Below are 22927 nucleotides of genomic sequence, written 5' to 3'. Positions count from 1 at the left end.
CTCAGTCCACCCCTCACCTCTTGCCTCTTCAGATAAGCTCCTGTCTGCAGGGCATGAAGCATTCTGTCTCTCGCTGTCTCCCATATCACCTCATACATGTGCTCACCATAATAGTGCCCATCTGCCGGGTGCTGCGAGGTGCCTAGTGGACCCATATTTTCTCCTTGCAGCCCAGGGCAGACCTCCCCAGGTCTGAATGTAGGTCTCCTTGTCCTGCTCAGTTCATCAGGGCACTGGGGAGGACCATGCTTCTTTATCACAAAGTGATCATAGTAGTGCCTAGCAGCCCGGTGCCTTTGGTGCTGGGTGGGCTTCTGGTTGGTGCAGAGGTGGTGCTGGAATTCTCTTGCAGGCCCTGGCTAAAAACCCTAGGCTGCATTTGGATGCTCCCCCACCCACACCAGCCAAATGGCATCAGGCAGAGGTGTTACTGGAGCCCTCTCCTGGGCCTTTACTTTATTCTTATATTGCAATTTTCCTATACATTACCCAGATTCTGAGACTATGCTGTCCTAATCTTCAAAAGCTGGTCCTTGAAACGTGGGAATCCTATGAAGCCATATCTATCTCTAAACCTTCAGAGTCCACATCCCGAATGCATAAAACAGATTTTTTAAAGGTTGTATACATGTGGTTTCCTTCCCCTCCCCTTGGGAAAAAATAATGTGACACTTTTATTTAGATGCCTGGCATTTGTGCTCCTTGGGAACACTGAGAAGTGAGCGACAATGTAGAAACACAGGCAGAGAGTGTGACCCATTTCGTGTAATATCAAGAGAAAATGGAGGAAAGAATCATTTCATCTGATGGGATGAAACTCTACATCAGTCAACAACTCCTAGTGATGCAGTAACCACAGTGGGGTCCTGGGATGATAGTGCTGATGTGGATTCATACAAAGCTAGAAAGCTGATGCAAGTGGAGCTAATGGTACCAAACCATGATGCAACTCTTTTGTGGTTTTAATTCATACAATTTTTAGAGTGCAATGCTTATTGTCCTTTAATGTAAGTAGAGGCTGTCAGAGACTTTTCCAGCTGTAGGTTTATTGTTTAATTATTAGGAGCGGATAATACCTTTGGATAGCCATTTAAGTTCATTTTAAAAGCAAAGAGACTGGAAAGCAGCCAAGCAAGCTGAGGTTTGTAAGTGGAGGTTCATTTTAGTTTATTCAGTGGACAACATCTATAAAGTGAGCTAAAAAAATTCATCTTTTTCTCTCCTACAGTAAGTCCGTAGCTCTGGGGCTGCAGTGTCAGCTTTCTCAAACCTCCTTTTACAGCCTTTATTCTAACAAGCTTACCGTCGGAACATGAATGAAGTTCTGTGAGGGGATTTCTGAGTGCTTGTGAAAAACTTCAAGAAACCAATTGTGACATCAATTTCTTCAAAACTAGGAATTGATCTTGGATTATGTTTTTGCATCCCTTCCAGATGTAGTGGATAGGAGTGAGTTTGTCTCATATTAACAATTACAACTGACTGCTGTTATTTGTTTACGTATGCCTCTCTGAAAAATATATTTTGTTATGTGTATCTTGCCTGCCATATGTGGTTTGCCCCCGTGTGTGGCTTGCCTGCTGTGTGACTTGCTCCTGTGATTAGACCCTTTACTGATTTTACTCCTCTTAACCCTTAGAGTATAAATTGTCTAATGCTCTTAACACAAGAAAGAAATTTCTCCCCAGTCTTAGAAAACTAGACACAATTAGCTCATTTACTCTCTCAATTACCACAGAACATGTTCAAACTAGACAGAATGCTTCTGTAAATGGACCACAAGTTAAAAACTTTACAGCAAATGCACAAGGCCAGCGCTGCTGATGACTAACCAAAGTGATTAATACAAAGCAACCTAAAAGAAATCATTCCAATTTTTTACTTGTTGAATCTGGCTGATAAAGACCTATGTCTCTCAGTTTGTCTCACTGGGCACTGTGCCCCTAGCCTCTGATCACAGACTTAGACCAGAAACCTTGAAACATTGCATTGCCATCGTAAATGGCTCTGCCATTATCATTTATTCAATGATACACGACTCTTATAATCTCTTTCCCTATTGCCCCAAATCTCCTGGAAAAATCAATTTAAGCTAGGTGAACAAAGAAATTGAAACAAAGGAGACCTAAAAAGAATTAGAATTTAGAAGGTATTAGAAGCTATAAGATTAGAGCTATAACAGAAAAATAAGCAGAATAATTAAGAGCATGACCAGAACCGATCATGTGTGAAGTTACTTTAGAAATCCTTCAAACCCCGCTCTTGATAAGTCTTATCTAAGTTACGCTGGGTAGGGTCTTGGTAGATGCACTTTCAGGCCCCTAAAAGAGCTCTCCCTTTTTAATTTAAGCACGTAGCCTTTTCTCTTTCCTTTTAGAACCACTTTCATTGCAGCTCATAAGTTTGGGTGTGCTGTGTATTCATTTCTAGTTAATTGTGGAAAGTTAAGCTTAAGTTCTATCTTTAGTTTTGTCTTAACACATTTTTCATTTGGGAAAGAGCTGGTCCGTTTTCACGAATTTGGAAGCTTTCTGTTGTTTTTTTATTTTTTGTTGATATTCAGCTTTAATCCAGGGTTGCCTGATAGGGTGCAGTGAGTTATTTCAATTTTCTTTCAACTGTTGAGATTTGCTTTGTGTCCAATATGTGGTCAGTTTTGGCAAAAGTTCCATGAGGTACATTTGATTTATAGTGTCTGTTAGCTACAGTATTTCTCTGCTTAGTTTTTGTCTGGATGACCTGTTCAGTGGTGAGAGTGGGTTATTGATGTCTCCCATGATCAGTGTGTGAAGATCAATATGTGATTTAGTCTGTAGTAGTGTTTCTTTTACCAGCTTGGGTGCCCTTGTGTTTGCGGCATAAATTTTAAGAATTGAAATGTCATCTTTGTGGATTTTTCTCTCATGAATATGAAATGCCTCCCCATCTCGTTTCATTAGTTTTTTTTTACCTGAAGTCTATTTTTTTAGATATAAAAAGGGCTACACTATCTTGCTTCTTCGGTCCATTTGCTCAGAAAGTCGTTTTCTAACCTTTTACCTTGAGGTAATATCTATACTTGATGTTGAATTGTGTTTCTTGATATGCAGAAGAAGGGTGCATCTTGATTTTACACCCATTCTGTTAGTCTATATCTTTTTATTGGGGAAATGAGACCATTGGTATTGGGAGATATCAATAACCAATGATTGTTCTGTCAATTATTGTTATTTTGGTGGTGATGGTGGTAGTGATTATATGTATGTACTTCCCTTCTTTTCATTTTTGCTGGTGTGATGTTATTCATTTCCTAGGTTTTCATGTATGTAGGTAACCTCCTTAGGTTGAAGTTTTCTATATAGCTCCTTCCATAGATCTGGATTTATAAACATATATTGTTTAAATTTGACTTTATCATAGAATATTTTATTTTCATTTATTTTTAAAATACTTTTTATTTTCTCCACCTATGGTGATTGAAAATTTTGCTGAGTATAGTAATTAGTCTATGTTAGTATTTGTGGTCTCTTGAAAACTGTAGCACATTTGTCTAGGTCCTTATGACTTTAGAGTCTCCATTTAGAAGTAGGTTTAATTCTGATAGGTCTGCCTTTACTTGTTACTTGCTCTTTTTTTCCTTGACTCTTTTAATATTCCTTCTTTTTTCTGTATATCTAGTGTTTTCATTATTATGTGACAAAAGGACTTTCTTTTCTAGTCCAATCTATTTGGTGTCCTGTAAGCTTCTTGTACATTTACAGGCATCTCTTTCTTTAGGTTAGGAATACTTTCTTCTATTATTTTCTTGAAAATATTTCTTGAGTTTTGGAGCTGGGATTCTTTCATTCCTAATATTCTTAGGCTTGGTCTTTTCATAGTGTCCCAGATTGCCTGGATGTTTTGTGTGAGGAGTTTTTAGATTTAACAAATTTTGACCAATGTATACATTTCTTCTATTGCATCCACAATGCCTGAGATTCTCCCTTCTGTCTCTTGTATTCTCTTGTGAATCTTGCCTTTGTAGTTCTTTTTCTAATTCCTAAATTTTCAATTCACAGAATTCTCTCAGTATTAGTTTTCCTTATTAATTCTACTTTCAGTTTTACATCTTAAAATGTCACTTCCTTCAATGGTTTGTGCTTTCATAGACTTCTTTAAGTGATTTATTCATGTGCTCTTTAAGGACTTTTGTCATATTTGTTAAGGCTGCTTTAAATTCTTTTTCTTGTGCTTCAAATATACTGGAATATTCAGGAACTACTGTGCTTGACTATCTGGACTCTAGGGCAGATACATTGCCCTAGCTTTTAATTGTAATTGTCTTTTTATTATGTTGTTTAGGCATCTGAGTTTGGAATGGTTAAAGATGCTGATTTCTGATTTTGTCTTTGTTGGGTGCAAGTTTGTTCTTGGATTCTGCTTTCTCTCTGAATATCTGTAGAATACCTGCTGGTGTTGGAGGCTGGGAGATTGGAATGAGTTTGGGAAGAGAAGATTGGAGGAGAAGGTCTTTTTTAATCTACTGTGTATGAGATCATAGAGGAAAGAGAGACCACAGGTTTCCTCTTACAGAGCTGGGGATGAGAATGGTGAGATTGGATGTCAGGAGCAGTAGGAAAGGTGAAGGTATTCCTTGAACCTATTGTTGCCTATAGAGGAGAGGCAATTGATTAGCCAGAATGCCTGCTAGAGTTGGGGTCTGGAACAAAGCAATAAGTCAGGGAGGAAGTTTAGGAAGGAATAATCTGTGGGATCCACAGGACAAGTGGACATTTGGGAGAGAAGGTTGTAAGTTCGTTGAAGCTCTAGGGATGAGACTGGGAGGATTTGGTCTGGAGGAACAGAGTGAGAGACAGAAGAAGAGTCTTCAGTCAGCCTACATAATTTTCTGGCAGGTGTGGCTTGAGGGTTTGTAGGGGTTACGTGCTAGAGTTGGAGGCTGGGATATAGGGATAAGTGTGCAGAGGAAGATTAGGAAGGGATGGTCTTTGGGATGCACTGGGGATCCCTATAAGGCATCAGGGAAGGAAGACTGCTGCTAGTCTTCTGTTGCAGCCCGAGGGAGGAGACTCCATAATGTCTGAACTGTCAGTTCTTATTTTATTAATTTGCATCTTCTTCCTCCCTGTTCATTAATTGGCTAAGAATTTGCCAACTTTTTCATCTTTTCAAAACCCAGTCTCTTGTTTCACTGGTTCCTTGTGTTGCTTTTTAGTTTCCAGTTCATTAGTTTCTGACCTCTTCTTTACTATTGTGTTCATTCATTATTTTTTTTAATTTGATTTTTTTTGGTCTTCCATGAAACTGAGATACATCATTAAACACTGATTAGAGATTTTTCAGATATTTTCTTATTTTTGATACACTTAGTTGATGTGTGTGAACACAATTGCATGCCATTCATAAATTCAAGAATAACTTGTATCTTCTCTCCTTTTATCAAGTAATTCCCAAGAACTGGAATTAGATCCTTTGGAGAGGTGGAAAGCACCTTTACCTGCGTATCCATCTTGCCTTCCCTCTGGTATTTTAAGTACTTCCATTGTAACCTGTACCTCCTTATATGTTGTGCTTTCTCATTTTTATTCAGTTCTAGAACTGTAAAATTCATAACAAAATAAGACAGAAACATGTATGGCAGTCACTACTCTTGTTTCTGTAAATGGCTATGAGGCTTTAGCTGGTATTTCTAGCATCTACTTATTCCATATTTCCTAACTTCAGATAGCACATCAGCGGGTCTCCGGTCTTTATCTGGAGATGTGGCTTGCACTTTTATTCTGGAGGAGTCTTGGCCATTTTTCAGCTTGCTTGGATTGGGCTCTAGTACCAGTCTCCCACTGATTTTAATCACAGGGTATGGTAACATCAAGAGATGCACTAAAGAATTTCCTGCACCCAAGACACATTTTTTCCCTAACTCCACGCTAGATAAGCTGTTCAATTTTACCCTGAGAGTCTGGATCAATGATCACCACTGAAGCTAATTCAATTCTTAGCTTGCTCATCAAGATTATCAGAATCCTTCAGTGACAAGCAGATGTCTGAGTCCAACTTAGTGGGAGAGATCTATCCACGCACCCTTTCTACAGACCTTTCTCACCAATATCCAATCATATTCCATCCAAATTTCCAACTATCTAGCCAAACCATTGGCTAAAATCCACTAATTAGTATGTAAGTGCACATCTGCCCATTTTTCCCTCCCAAGCAAAATGCATGATCATATGCACAGCCCTAAATTTGGCTATGGTAAATACTTCCCTTCATGAGAGTCCTTCAAAGTTGGATCAAAGAGGTGCTAAGATACTTGAACAATCCTTTTCTGAGTAGTGCCTGTATAGCATGCAGAGCCATGGAAGAAAAAAAATGTTTTGAAATCAACAGTTCCATGCTGGGTGCTATGGTCTGTGAATATGCTCCAATAAGGAAATGACTGCGGATCAAATGCAGGTTAAAGCAACAGATTTGAGAAAGGAGCTCATATCAAAACACCCTTCAGGTGAGCCTTATTAGGAGGGCCTCTCAAACTCAGCCTTAAAATCATTTCAACATAGGAGAGTAATCAGTAAAGATACAGGAAAACATCAGAAGCAGATAACAGAGAGGCCTTCAGTGGGGAGAGTGGGATTTCCACCAAAGCTCAAGAATGGAAGCACTAGAAGTGAGAGTGATGAAAGGTAGATTGAAGGATTTTATGTCTGAAAAGGGGAGTCAGATGCTTGAGGGCAATTACCACCAGAGACCGCATGATGATGGCAAGGTATAACATAGGAACCTTCAAATTACAGATTTTTCCTTGTGTTAATTAGGGAACTCATAAAGTTCTATAGGGGTGCAGTAAAACTATTTGTGAAACACACTTTTCACCTTGTCTTTAGGAATCTGCTGAGCCTCTGTTTGCTTACAAGCCCAGAGGCAAAGATTGGTGGGCAGTGAGTGGGTATTTTCAGAGAAGGTTGTTGATGGCTCCATAAATGATGAAGAATTAATTTCCTCAGGCAAGGACCCAGAGAATAATGCTGCAGGGAGGGGAGGTAGTGATGCATCTGCTACTAAAAGTGAGGAGCCTCTTTCCTTGAATAAAATAAACCAATCAGAAGTTGAAAGTTCAATGCCAGTATGTTGTGGGATATTTGATCACACTGTATGTAGACATCTTTCTTTCACATCACTTACCAAAGGCACCTTCGAATTGGTTTAGTAAATAGCTAAATGACCAGTAGTTACGCAAGAGAGAATAGATGGGACTTCCAGGGAGAGAGAGGAACTCGAGGGAAGAATAAGAGAGGCAGAAATTCACCAGAGAGACTCAGAATAAGTCAGATGTACAGAATGGAAGAGAGGTAACAGAGACGCATAGCAGAATGTAGATTAAGATAAACTGGTTGATTTAAGTTATAAAAGCTACATGGGAACAAACCTAAGATAAGGCAAGCTTTCATACTTAATAAGTCTGTGCCATTATTTGGGAGCTGCCAGTCCAAAGAAACTCTGACTGCACCTGTCAGCATCTTCATAGTCTTCACACCTCATATCTCTATCCCAAAATACAGGATCCCACTCTTTTTAAACCAGCATCCTTATACTTACTGCTGCTCCCTTCCCATAATGGAACCTAAATTCGCATCTAAAGCAAGTCAGTTGGATATTGGGGCTTGGGTTTGCTTTCAACTACTCTAATCCTACTTCTAGAGAGAAGAGTTTCTTCCAGTGGGCATTTAGGAACTTTGAAATTGTTCATACACATTTGGATTTGGAAAGTTTCACTTCTGAGTTCATTCTTTTCCTTTGCTACTTTATCTAGAGATGATAGAAGAAACTAGCTGGCTTCATTATTTTTCTTACTTTCCTCATCACAAATTCCTCCCTCCTCTCAAGTGGTGAATGAGTAATGTCAACTGCATTTAACAAATAAGATCTTGAAATAGCACACACCCGCATGCAAACACTCATGTTGCACATGCACGTACACCTACCCCCCATAGCACTCTCCGTGTTGTCAGGAGAGTCTTTGACTGTAAGTTTAGTTGAGTTAGAGATCTCTGTGCTAGCCATGTGGCTTGGTAGCTTTTATCAGTAAGGGCTTCTCTTCTTGCATCCTCTGCATCTGGGATCTACAACTGCAGACTGAGCCTTTCTTCTTCCCAGAATTCTTCTATTCCAGTTGTTCCTCTTATACTTCCTGTTTGGCTACTGGCCAATAAGCGTTGTGTTAAAGTGACTAACTAAAGTGATTAGTACAAGTGACTAATCTTTACAGGGTACAAGACCATTGTCCCACAGTATTCCCTCCCAATACCTTTTTTTTTTAAAAAAAAGAACTCTGCATCTAATCTCCTTTGTTTAGCTTTTTTCCTGAGCATTATCCATAGCAACTTGCAACCAACACTCTAAACAAAGACAAACTTTCATAATCCATTTTTCAGAAAACAGGCATAGTTTTCTAGGCTACTTCCTGCTGACTGGGGCTGCTAATAATCTTATGTGGCCTTAAAGAAAATTTAGGATTATTATCAAATCCTGACTGGAATATTCTGTGAGGCTTGATTATCTCAGACAGCAATCTTAAGGCTGTTCTGGATGTAGAACTCAGAGGAAACTCCTACAGAGGTTCTCTGAAATGTTGGATCATCTGGGCCATCCTCTTCTAGTGGAGATTTCTCAGAGTGTCTTCTTTGTTCAAACATGATTTTATTTAAACCCAGAATGAATCCACAGCTTCTCATTTCCCATGAAAACAAAAGCAAAACCTCTTCTCCAAAGTAACATATTTTTGACTTAAAATTTAAAGTCAAGGCATTGTCAAAATATATATGTAGGATTAATCCAGCAGCATTTGTAATGAAATATCTTTCAGCAGCTGTTACTTTTTCGTCAACAGTCAAACAATTCAAAGACAACACAATAACATACAGTATCCACATTCTCTGTGTATTTTCCATCTTTATATGGCTTCATTTTAAACTCTACTTCTTTTATTTTTATGGTTTTTTTTTGAGACAGGGTTTCTCTGTGTGTTTTTTTTTTTAATTTTGACTGTTCTGAAACTCACTTTGTCGACCAGGCTGTCCTTGAACTCATAGAGATCTGACTGCCTCTGATTCCCAAGTGCTGGGATTAAAGGTATGTGACACCACACCCAACTACTCTCTGTATCCATTGGATATGTGTGTGTGCGCGCGCGTATGTGTGTGTGTTTGTGTACATGTGTCCATTCTCTCTCTCTTTATATATATGTATATATATATAGACAGATAGATATAGATAGATAGATACATATATAGATATATAGATATAGGATATATACCCATATATATTGATATATGATATGTATTACAGGATACATATCTATTCTATACCAAATGGATATATAGATATATGATACATATTACAGTATGAATTTACTTGATTGCTTTGTGTGATTTGATATAGATAGTCCAACAATGACAGTTTGTACACTGGAGAGACCAGGAACCCAGTGGATGCTCATTCCATGAAGCTGGATAGTTCTACAATTGTAATCTGATGCTGATGTCCTAAAGGATTCTCTATGTGCTGGAAGGCAGAAGAAACTGGGTGTCAGTGTCATCAAGAAATGAAGGCAGCCGCATGAAAAGCATATTTGCCCTCCAGATGCTGTGCCATAACTGCCCCCAGAACTTTCTGTCCATGCAGAGGAGGATACTCCCTTTGTATGGAATATATTCACAGACATAACTAGAAAAACAAGTTATTTGCTTCCAGATATCAAGGTGACAATGAATACCTCTTAACTCCAATAATTTGGGGGGAATACAGGAAGAAGGACAGTATGGCTTGTACTGAAATGTTAGTTACCTAGGGTAAGAATGGAAAGAAAATAAGCACAGAAACAAAGCAACATGAACTAGGAAGGAGACAAAAATAGAAAACAAAGAAATGAAGCATCTCAGCTAAAGGTGGAGTGAGAGAAGAAGGAAAGAATGAAACGCTGTTGTCTGGCAGAAACATTTCCACCACATGGAAGGCTGAGGTCAAAAGTCCCCAGGCCCAGGTCAACCTGTGACCTGTGGTGAGAGTGGGGGAGGAGAGAGGAGAGGATAGGAATGAAGGCAAAAGAAAAGAGAGAAAAGGGGAGGTAGTGACAGCTGGACAAAGCTAGTCCCCAAAATTCGATCTTAAATAACAAGGAAAATTAACAGTGAAGAAGAGAACAGAAGTAAAAATTATAAATTATACATCTAAGTGCTTAAACTGTTCTGTGTAACTTGATCAGTTTGACTAAAATAGAATTTATAAAAGTCCCATAGTTACAGAAGAAAGAAATGAGAAAAACATTTTTTAAAAAGGTGTGTGAAATAAAAACAGAAATAAATTATTTGAGTAAAAGACACACCCATAACAACAAAACATAAATAAATACAAATGATGAGGGATGGTCTTTCATCCTCTAGGGTGCCTGTCATTGGCCAGGGTACTGGACCTGGGTGTCTTCTTCCTTTCCCTTTCCCAGCATTTGTGTTGCTGTCCCCCAGTGCGAACGGCACCTGTGCTTGGCTTCTGTCATTCTTCTTTGTGTTACTTGCCCTGCAGTCAAATCATGTGGTTCTCAGTGGACCTTCTTAGAGGCATCAGTGCTTTATCGAAGAGTAAAATATGTTCATGTGGGAGAAAGGAGAATAGATATAAATAATAAATTAACATTTGAAAAATTTTGTGTCACATCTATTTCCTTTATTCAATGCTTAATCTATGCTGCTTCTCAAAATATGTCCTCACAAAAAGCAACCAAAACTTGAATATATAAATAAGTTTGCTCAGAATAATTCACAAGTTTCTTTTGAACCATCTTCTCCATTAGATTTTAAGGTCTTTATATGTCAACTGTTCATGTTTATCAGACAATGCTTAGTTTGACATGAACATCAAAGTTACACAGACACTTAAAACGAGGGAGTTCTCAGTCATCTCCCACAATCTGAAATTTAAAATATATTTTAGAATTTTCTGATTGAATTCTATTTTTAAAAGTTAAGCCTGGAGTCAGTTTAAATTTCTAGTATTATATTTTTCACCTTTAGTAATTTTCACCTTCATAATCCATTTTAAGAAAATAAAAAAAATGGTAGAATATTTTGCCCAAAAGTCTTTGCGACCAAGAAAGATCAAGCTATAAGCAGAGAATGGATTGAGCAGATTAAGTCACTTGAAGACTACAGACGCTTAAGAATTCAGGAGAACAGGGGTGGATCACACAACAGAGGGAAACAGGCATCGTCATCAACTGAGAATAGTGAGTCTTCCTGGTGCTACTAATGAGCATCTAGAAAATCATTCACCACAGCCCTTTCTGCATTACTTTTTGGACATTCAACGGAAAGTGGCAATTCTTGAGAAGGGACTTGTTGCCCTTCTCATAATGGGACTTGTGTGGATTTTAGGATGAAAAGATGTTATATTAGTTTCTTTCACATTTCAGTGATGGAATGCCGAACAAAAGCTACCTCAAGGAAGAAATTGATGCCTTGACTCCCACTTTCAGGGAAGCTTCAGTCCACCCTGGAAAGTGTAGAGTTCCTGGTGGAGACCGTTCACATGGTGGCAGACAGGAAGTGGAGAATTGGATTGGAGTCAGGGTCGAGGCACCGACTTTAAAGTCTCAGCTCTAATCACCCACTTCCGCTAGAAGTGCTCTACTCCACAGCCTTCAAAACCATGTCACAAACTAAGGACTGAGCATTTAGAACACGGGGCTAGAATCTGTCCTGTCATGAATCCACAGCAGTGTTCCAGCAGGGACTGTCTGTTTTGATGTATGGCATATATGGTCGGTACAATTTACAATGACAGGGTAAATTTCACACTACAGAGTTGCTCAGCCTTGTTTTGGGATCTTTGAATCATTTGTTTATATCTGTGCTGTGGTCCTTCCCACAGTTCCATGCTTTCATTAGTCAGTATCCGTTCTAGAGACACCTTTGCAGAAAGAACTTCTCTGGCCACTGTAGCCACTTCCTTCCTTCATCCCTCTAAGACTGTCTCCCATTCCACTATTATGCTGCATATGTTTGTTGCCCAAGAGAGTCTTTTTTTTTCCTTCATTCTACTGTTTCTCTCCCCAAGTAAACAATAGAGTAAAAAAGGACAGTGTTTCTGCAGTGAACTCCAAGGGTCACAACTTGTGACTGATACAGAGTAGACCCTCTAACTATTTGATGAAAAATTTGAACATTTTTGATTTCTAATTAATAGACCAGATACTATCCCCATTTCAAATGAGATGTCTTTGTGATTAAACTTAGAACTTAGAACAACTGTATATTTCTGGTGCATTATTTAAACTTTGTGTGAATCAGTGGCATGTAGGGTCCTCTTCCTAAACCTGTACCAATCTGACTATTCTGAAACAGAGAAATCAGATCTAAGGCACAGGACCTTCTGTGTGTGTTAACCCTGGTCTTTTCTGTTGCATCCAGAGATGATTCCTCTCCCCTGGGGTTATAGCGAAGGTTTCTCCATGAGCTGAATTTGGTCCAGACTGTTGCACCAGATAAAACCCTCTAGTTTTAAACTGTTATGGCAAAATGTCTTCAGATACTTCCAACTCATGACCATTCAGACCTACAGGACTATAATCCCCACTTGCCTCTCCCCTTAGAGTGTAGAAACCTTACAGATGACTGTGAGTTATTTCATGATCTGGTTGTCACATAAAAACACGTGGCCTGGGAATTTCATAAAATGGAATGAACAAAGAACATGATTTCTTGGGCTTCACAGAATCGTCCTTTAGTGAGAGAGTATCCAGCAAAATGCTATTAGTTTTACTATTAGCTGTTTGGAGACACATAGCCAGCTGGGCACTCAGAATTCTATTAGTCAAGAGCTATGAGGAAAACATATGAAGTTAATCTTCGCTCATATGTGATCTTGGTAGAACAGAGTATCCTTAAAGTGACAGTATTTTTCCTACAAGTTTTCAAAATTGGAAGTTTTTTTTATCCTTAATGAGTTGTGATATTTTATCAATTTTAAAGTACTATCTAATTATCAAGACATCAATGTACAGCAATAAGAAGTTAGTGTTTGGTGGGACAGTCTAGTAGAAAAATCTAGATGACTAGATATCAGTAATTTTCATAAGTATTTTCTTGCTATTTTCATCAGCAGTTTTATAGAAATTAGAATTTCTGAAGAAATCTGGAAATGGCTGTTACTATATTTAATGGTGGAGATAAAACAAACAGAAATCACAATTCTCCCCTCATAGGGATGAGAGAAAATGTGCTGTGGAGCAAAGTATGAGTGATTGTGTCCCAAGAACACGGAACAGTTTATCCCAAACTCTGTGTTCCGACATCATAATTACTTGATGAATGTCTATAGTAATAGAACAGCAGCAGTCATAGATGACTTTTCAGTAGCTGGTGGGAACATCACGAGGCAGGTTAAAAGCCATGCCTGCCCTCTTTCCTTATTCTTCTCTTTGATTACTAGAAGTCCTGTTTGCACATTGCAAAGATTTTACCGAATAGTTCCAGAGATGTTAGGTCACACCCAGTGGAGGAAAGTTCTGGGCTATTGAGAGAGCCAAAAGAAGCCCAGGATAATTTGGCTCTTGACTTGAGACAGCCTACTTTCTCTGCATCATTGAAGTTCTCATCAGTGAGTCAGCCTTGCAGAAGGCTGAGTGTGATATGTCGTTCTTTCCAGGACCTTTTATCCACAGTGACAATGATGTCATGAAAGGAAGAGAGCATGTTAGCTCTGCTGAAGACAAACACGCTGGCATGAAGAGTAGTAGAACCCATTAGAAAGTGAAGTTGAAAAGGACTAAAGATACAGCGTTTAGAAGCTCCATTCGGAAGTAAAAATTTGACATAAACGGAGCTTCAAAAAATGTGTCAAAGAAATGAAACAGATAACAAATAGCTGGAGGCCAAGGCTCTGGTGGACGTCAGGACATTGTAAAGCATCAACCGTCTGTGGATGTAGAAGCATTGACTGTGGTTGTTAGCTGTGGTACAGATAAGTCAGAGAAAAATATCAGGTAAAAAAAAAATCGAATGGTAGGGAGCCTTGTTAAATAAAAGCAAACAAACATCAACAACAAAAACCAGCCAGAGTTCTGAGAACAAATTTCTCATGGAGACAGGTGATTACTGTGACTTCATGTCTGCCCTGTGTCACTACAGTGAGATGGAGAGAGATGAAGCTCTCTGTACCCTTTAGCGGCCCGAGATGTCCCCCTTATTGTATTTTTAAATAGTGAGCTAAAAATGAGAAAGCTACTGCATTTGATACACATAAATATTTAATTTATCATAATGGTATGATTAGAAATAGCCTGTTAATTATTCAATATATAAATTATTAACAAATTATAAAAACGAACTCCAAAGTATTTAATAATGCTTTGCACAAAAGTGAATGGTATAACCCTAAAAGGAGCCACTGAAATAAACTTCAATGACATGGCTAAAATTTCGGACCTTGACACGGCCAATGTTACAGAAAATTATGGAATATGCTTTATGTGAGATTTCCGACATAAATCTTCAAAATTTTATTGATGAGACAACAGGAAGTTCAGAAATATCTGGAGTTATGAGGCAATGGAACCAATTACTAAATCTATGAAACTTCCAGCAAAGTGTGATGTCATCTTTACTAACCAGTTCTACAATTTTCCAATGCTCATGATGCAGGAGGCATTTCTGTAAAGGAGACAAATGTGGTACTCTGTTTAGTGGACTTCCGTCCAGAGACTGGAGACATGGTCTGTTTTCAGATTTCATCCCCACTCTGCTTTCTTTCTTGCTGCTTAAGATTCAAAAGCTTCCAGATGGTTTGTTTCATGGTTAAGTGCCTTAAATTTTGTGAACTACTTAATATCTAACGAATTGGCTTCCTTGGAGCTTTTAATTAAAAAGAACAAGTCAGTAAATGGGTAAAATAGTTTATTACATCTCTTTAACAAACATTTACAATCTGTCTATAAACAACAATCAGAAGTACAAGGACAGCCACCATGCTCCACCAACATTCTTTCTAATATCAAGTATATTTATATATTTCAAATGCAGTAGATTTCTCATTTTTCGCCTGTTACTTAAAAACAACAAAGGCAAATCTTAGACAGCCCTTAGAGTACAGAGAGTTTCATCTCTCCCTGTCTCCCACATAATGACACAAACAGCCATGAAGTAGCCAACAATGGCTAAAGGCACAAGCACAAAGCAAAGCCCCAAATAGTTGTTTGCCCTGTCAACCTTTTCCAGAGTCATGACTTTCTTAGACTGACAACTGGAGCTGAAAGTAGTTACCTATCATGCTGTTGCTCTTTTCCATAAATATTCCATGGCATACTGAAAGATCCGTATATTAAGAGCACTCTACTGACAAAAATATATGGCACACTACTAACATTGTTGGTTAGTTTGTCTTGGTAATATAATATAGGTTTTTAAAAATAAAACAACCAGGCTGGAGAGATGGCTCAGAGGTTAAGAGCACTGACTGCTCTTCCAGAGGTCATGAATTCAGTTCTCAGCAACTACCTATAACCATCTAGAATGCAATCTGATGCCCTCTTCTGGAATAAAGGCATACATGCAGGTAGAACACTCATATAAACTCAATAATAAATAAATCGAAAAGAATAAGGTAACCATGAAATCAATAAAGAGACAAATTATACTACCAATTAGGTACAAAACAATAAATATCAATAATAATTTTATACAGACTGCAATATATAGACAGATTGACTGGATGGGCAATTTGGTGTCAGAATGATTAGGATGTAAATTTTAACTCTTCTAGCTGTTTTAGAAACTTTGTATTTTCATTTGTAAGGCGATTTTCAGTGGAAGGAATGAGAGGGAAGGAAGTGGGAACTTGGATTGGTATGTATCATGAAAAAAAAGATTGTTTTCATTTAAAAAAATAAATAAATAAAAAACACTAGCAAACCAAATTCAATAAATAAAGAGCCTAAATCTCAGAGCTCCTGTGGTAATCAAAAAAGAATTATTGCACTTGTGCCTGTTGTGGTGCACAGTGCTCTACCGCAATTGAATATAATTATTTGTTAATATAGCCCCAGCCAGAAGGCCTACTTTCTTTCTGCTTCTATTTTAGACTTGGGTCCTGGATGTGGGAGACATACAGAAGGTTTGGGTCAGCTGTAAACCTTTGAGGGCTGGCATTTGAAGTCTTTTCAAGTAGAAAAGGACATACAAAACATGAGGTGAACTTTGACTGCAGCTGCTGTTTGCTCTTAACACCAAGCAGGGAAGGAGCCAAGGCATTTTTTGCAGAGAGAAAAGGCCAAAAGGATTTTATCAGGTAAAAATAATAATGAAGAAAGAAGCAGTGTGAACAAGGTTTTCAAAACAAGTCAGTGAAGTGGTACATATTATTATTTTTCATTCTCTTAATATTTGCTTGTTTTTGTATTTTATCATGGTATTGGCATTGTTGATAAGGGGTTAAAGTTCAATTCTTCTATACTTTTAAGAGTGAAAAATTTTAATTTATGTTTTAGTATTTAAAAAAGGTTGCAAATGAAAAAACTCACACGTCAAAATTAACAAGACCCAAAGTCTATACTTTTCAATGAATTCTATAAAGTAGGCATTTGGAAGCTATAGAACTTCATGTTGGATTTTACAAACACCTATGACTGAGAAATGTTCTATTAGGCCCAGAAAGGTAAGTAACTCATGTTTCCCCTCACATGCCAAAGTTAGAAATGGTGGGTTTTATGCATAGAGAGCTGAGTAATGATCATAAGAGGCGGAGAATGGCAGTGGTAGTGTGGGAAGTAGCCAGGATAATCAGTACCAAAATATAACCTAATGTTCCACAGCAAGGTAGGGTGACATGTCATATCCTATCATGCATCTTACAATATATTTCATAAAAAAGAAAAACATTCGAAAGTTCTAAACATAGAAAATGGTACATATTCAAGAATGAAGAAATGCCAGATCATTACACATGCTACACATGTACACTGTATCCTATATATGTGAATATTACATATCAATTAAAATAATGATAGGAAAATAATGATAGGATAACACAGAAGTAAAAATAACTACTACTTTCACGACTAGTATCAATGAAACAACCATTGATAAGATTACAAGAGAAAAATATCCACAAATGAGTCCTTTTACTTTTAAAGACTCCCAACTGTCATTGTGACATATCAATTAGCAAAATAAGGTGTACAAAAGTAATTTTCAAAGATAGCTTGTTATTGGAAAAACGGGACCATGTGCTGTGAAAATTTAGTATCTTGTATGTTTTTCTTTTTGTTGAGATGCATGGTAAGTATTCAGTACAACTGAATAATGAGTAATTTATGAAAGATATTTCATTCTTCTAATGGGTAAAGTGTGAAATAGCCTACACAGGTTCAAGTCTAAAGATTGGGTTCCCACTTGGTGGCCCTGCTTTGGGAGGCTGTGGAATATTTGAGATACAGGCCCTAGCTGGCAAACACAGTCCTTCAAGGGCAGCCCTGAGAATTTTGGCCTGGTCTTACTTCCAGCCCTGCTTTCTCTGCCTTCTGCTCCTCACACAGTGAAGAACCCGGGGTGCATGGTACTACCACCAGGAGGGCTCACACTCTTCCCTGCATGCTCTAACACTATGAGCCCACGTTCGAAGACAGCCAAGCAAAGCCCTGTGCCCTCGAGGGCCAGGGCCATGGCCCTGGACACCACTACAAAGAACAAATTTATAATGGAGATGTGGGAGAGATAGAAAAGCAGAATGGTGTTGCGGGATATTTGTACACTGTGTGAAAATGTATTACTATGATTGGTGTGAGAAAAAAGCTAAATGGCCAATAGATAAATGGGAGGCATAGGCCAAACTTCTGGACCGAGAAAGAGAGAGAGAGAGAGAGAGAGAGAGAGAGAGAGAGAGAGAGAGAGAGAGAGATTAGACCCAAAGGCTGTCTGCAAACATCTTTGAGACAGAGCAAGTAATAGGTCAGGCCATCCTTAGGCTCATCAACTCTAGGGCGGGGTGGGGGACTGGGGCCACTCTTAATGGCCAAGGGACTATAATCCAAGACATGGGAAACAAGCTCTCAGTCCTCAGTTATGGGGAATTATCAGAGATGAATGTTAGAAAAAACTGACTTGGAGAAGGTGACTTTGCCATTTGTAGCTATGGAGATGGCACAGGAAGTTGAAAGTGGTCCAGGTCCAGAGTCCCCACATGCTTCCCATGGGCAGAAGAAACACGGACAAAGCCAGCCCGAGTCTCACCCTCCAATGTTATCATTCATGACATGGGTGACCGTGGCAGGTCCCCTGGCCAGTGGGAGACCAGGGCGGGTGAGAAACAGACAGATACACCATGCAGAGAGAGCTTGGGCATAGAGTTTATTTAGTGGGAGGGGGGAACAAAGAGAGAGAAAAAGAGAAGAAAGAAAAGGGGGAGGAGAGAAAGAAGAGGCAGAGAAAGTGAGAGATGGGTTGAAGGCGTGAGATCTGCTCGCCTCACCTCAGCAGGAAAGGGGAGATTGGGAGTGGTTGGGGTTTATCTCATAAATGGACAGGGTACCCAGGTGACAGGGCAGGCCAGCAGTGTAGGCAGAGACAGCTTGTTTCTTCCTGGCTGCCCAGACCCACATAATCACAAAGAAGTTATATTAGTTACAACACTGTTTGGCCATTAGCTTATGCGTATTTCTAGCTAATTCTTACATCTTAAATGAACCCATTTCTATCACTCTGTGTATTTCCACATGGTTGTGGCCTACTGGTAAGCTTCCACCCAGCATCTGTCACCTTTAGCGGCTACATGGCATCTCCTTAACTCTGCCTTCTTTTCTCCTCTATCTCTGGTTGGAAATTCTGCCTTGTCATAGGCTAAAGCAGTTTTATTCATTAACGAACAGTAAAAAAAAACAAAAAAACAAAAAAAACAACACATTCACAGAATACAGAGGGGAATCCCACATCACCTCCCCTTTTCTTTCTAAATAAAAGGGAACATTTTAACTTTAGCATAGTAAAATTCCATATAACAAAATAGGTATCAAGCAAGAATTACAGTTATAATATTTAGTCCATTTACATTTGGCAAATTAAGGAAAATACTCTATCATCTATCCTATCTTCGTGATTCTAAAGTTTTATATCTAACTTATCCTTTATTATAACTAATGAAAACTATATCTGTCTTCAACTCTTCAAAGATCCCAGAAGTATATAATATTAATATATTAATATTATATTATATTAATAATATATTATTATATTATAATCTTCCGAAGTTAACAGGAAGTGCATTATAAGCAACTTCCGAAACTTTAGAAGTGACAGAGATATCTCACTGCCTATAACATTGGAACATCCATCTTCAGCCTACAGGCCATAGTATCCAACAAACTTTTCCATAAAGCAGGGAATTTGAAAGACTGTTTTGCCTCTATTGTGTGAATAAGAAAATAGCTATTCAGAGTTGTTTTGATTTGCATTTCCCTGATCGCTAAGGAGGTTGAGCATGACCTTAAGTGTCTTTTGGCCATTTGAAGTTCTTCTGTTGAGAATTCTCTGTTCAGTTCAGTACCCCATTTTTTAATTGGGTTAATTAGAGTTCATAGCAACACTATTTGTAATAGCCAGAACCTAGAAACAACCTAGGTGCCCTTCAATAGAAGAATGGTTAAAAAAGGTGTGGAACATATACACATTAGAGTTTTACTCAGCGGTAAAAAACAATGACATCTTGAATTTTGCATGCAAATGGATGAAAATTGAAAACACTTTACTGAGTGAGGTAACCCAGACCCAAAAAGAGGAATATGGTATATACTCACTCATAAGTGGATTCGAGTCATAATTAAAGGTCTTTGAGCCTATAATTCGTGATCCTAGAGAAGCTAAATAAGAAGGTAAACCTGAAGAAAATCATATAGTTATCCTCCTGGATATTGGAAGTAGACAAGAATGCCAGGCAAACTTGAGTGCACGGGTGGTGGGGGGTGGAAGTAAGGGGAGATGGTTAGAGAGAAGGGAGAAGGGGAGGATGGGGGATAGCTTGGGGGAATGGGATGGGGGGAGGGAGGAAGGATGGATATGGGAGCAGGGAAGTATATATCTCAACTAAGGGAGCCATTTTAGGGTTTGCAAGAAAAATGATTCTAGAGGGGTTCCCAGGTCCAAGGAGAGGTCCCCAGATTGTTCCCTGAGCAGCAGAGGAGAGGGTGCCTGAACTGTCCTTGGCCCATAACCATACTGATGAATATTTTGCATATCACCATAGAACCTTCATCTAGCGATGGATGGAGATAGAGACAGAGACCCACATTGGAGCACTGGACTGAGCCTCCAAGGTCCAAATGAGGAGCAGAAGGTGGGAGAACATGAACAAGGAAGGCAGGACCGCGTGGGGTGCGTTCACCCACTAATACCAGGGGACTGATCTAATGAGAGCTCACCAAGGCCAGCTGGACTGGGACTGAAGGAGCATGTGATCAAACCGAATTCTCTGAATGTGACTGACATGGGGGCTGTCTGAGAAGCCATTGATAATGGCACTCGGACTTGTTTCGTCTGCATGTACTGGCTTTTTGGGATCCTAGTCTGTTTGGATGCTCATCTTCCTAGACCTGGAGGGAGAGGGGAGGAACTTGAACTTCCCACAGGGCAGGAAACCCTGACTGCTCTTAGGCATGGAGAGAGAGGAGGAGAGGAAGTGCGAGGAGTGGGAAGGTATTGGGAGGAGGGGAGGAAGTGGAAATTTTTATAAATTAATAAAAATAAATAAATAAAAAGGAAAGAAAGAAAATAGCTATTCAGGGGAATGTTCTATAATCACTAGGGCTGCTTATTTGACATGGGCCCCCAGTAACTCTTAGACTTGAATGAATACAATAGGCTAATCCACTATCTCTTTCAACAATTTCAGCTACATCATCAGTGAGCCACATTGGGAAAGACCCTTGCTCACTTGTCCATTATTTTCTACCTCTCATCTCCAAAATTCATCTCTTCCATATTTTTCTGTTACTGTATCTTGTCTTGAGTTGCTCCAAAGCACTTGCCCATTGTATAAAGCAAATACACATTTTGAGTTGCATTTAAGTCTCCCACCCAAATTAAGTCATTAAACAAACTCCTTCTTAAGGAGACCAAGACACAGACATGAAAAACTTGTCTTTGTTTCTCAAAAGTTGAATTCTGGAATTCAGAGTTCCCTTCAGTAAAGTCTGAAATTTAGGCTCCCTAATCGAAAGACCTTGATGTCCCAAACACAGCAATGCTGTGAGCTATTTATGTGTGCATGTCTCATCATGTATTAAACAAATACTGAAGCTAATGCCAGAAAGAATGAAGAAGCTAGGGAACAGTGGTTTGATTCCATGGCTATGTGTGGTTTTAAGGAGTAATGTAGCTTTAGCCTTCCACTCAGGAAACCTCTAATTGTGTCTAATTATTGACTATTGCCCTGAAAGTTTCTGCTTTGTGCATTTTGAGGTTATGTAGTGTTCGCAAGTAGCATGGTTGGGTGAGGTTTAAGGTGGAAAAGAACAGAACCTACAAAGTGAAATTTACTGGTTACAGTGTTCATTTGGAGCACAGTTTCTCTCCTAAAGACAGTCAGGACAGGCATGGCACTTCTTCAGCAGGTACTCTAATTCCCATTTAACCTTCCCCCCCACCAGGGATCATCTTTCTATTTTAACTTTATCAGGGCTCTGGGAACCTGCTTCTTTTCTCATTACCATCATGTTTCTTTTGGCATTTTAGAAGTATTTTAAATAATGACCGCCTAAAATGTCACAATATTTGGATTTCAGGTCTTTTACTATGTCATCCAATATGAAAAGCCTATGAAAATTCTGCAGAAATACATTTAAAAATAAATATCCTGGAGATGTTTTCTTTTTCACCTGTGAGACAAAATAATTGCCACCATGCTTGTTTGTGAAAGACTCCAGCCCTCTGTAATGTGGTACCAGTCTTTGACAGTCAGCAGCCATTCACTCCTAGAATTGCACCTGCTCACTCCCCGACTCATTTTGCTTTAAATCTCTTTTAACTAGGTGATTGAAGCTCACTTCATAATCTGTCCTCATCTGCAACACTCTAAATGGGGAAGGCAAAATGCTGTGAATTACATATGTGGCCATTTAGCTCTAAAGAACTTTGGCTGAACAGTACCATAACTTTCTGTCTACTGATAAAGAATGAAAACCTGCAATAGCTTTGGGAATCACCTTTATTTTTTCTTTTCAGAATTGTATGCAGACAAGATGACTGTTCATACCCGTCTGGAGGAACAGACTCTCAGGATAGAGAAATCACACTGGTTTCTCCACCAATGTCCTTTGATTTGTTGACGTTTTCTCATTCTGAAGAATGTGGAAAAGCTGAAGGGAAATCATCCACTCTTAGTAACAACACAACATCAGCTCCTAGTCATGGTGTCCAATGGTTACAGACTAGATGTTTACTAAGATGATGCTGACATACATACAAACAAAACATATCTAGTCTCTCATGTAGACTCAATTTGGGGGGAGATAAAATATTGACTCCCTGTTAATACTGTATGCTAATAAAACCCTGGTAATTATATAGCAATACCTCCATATAGTTTTGATTTATAGTTTTGACTTATAAATTGAGTCAGGAACTGGAGAAATGGCACAAGAGTTAGGAGTTCTTGCTGTTCTTGCAGAAGCTTGAGTTCAGTTCCCAGCACCCACGTCAGGCGCCTCACAACTCTCGGTCACTCCAGCTTCAAAAAATCTGATGTTGTGTCTGGCACCTCTGTGGACTCTCACACATGGCAACATATTCTCTCTCTCTCTCTCTCTCTCTCTCTCTCTCTCTCTCTCTCTCTCTCACACACACACACACACACACACACACACACACATATAGACACACACTTTTTAAATATAAAAAAATGCAATCAAGCACCTTTT

The 22927-nt window shown here is 38.9% G+C and overlaps 1 long non-coding RNA gene across 1 annotated transcript; it reads left to right on the top strand.

Moving 5' to 3' along the window:
• Positions 1-13394: 13394 nt before the first annotated feature.
• LOC125391380 (uncharacterized) lies at positions 13395-22556 on the top strand. Its single transcript, XR_007229100.3, has 3 exons — positions 13395-14011; positions 16105-16311; positions 22233-22556. It is a non-coding gene; the product is annotated as an uncharacterized LOC125391380 (long non-coding RNA).
• Positions 22557-22927: the final 371 nt, after the last annotated feature.

This window comes from Myodes glareolus, chromosome 16 (genome assembly GCF_982192425.1).
Source record: "Myodes glareolus chromosome 16, mMyoGla1.1, whole genome shotgun sequence".
NCBI lineage: Eukaryota > Metazoa > Chordata > Mammalia > Rodentia > Cricetidae > Myodes > Myodes glareolus.
This window is presented reverse-complemented; position numbering and strand designations above follow the sequence as displayed.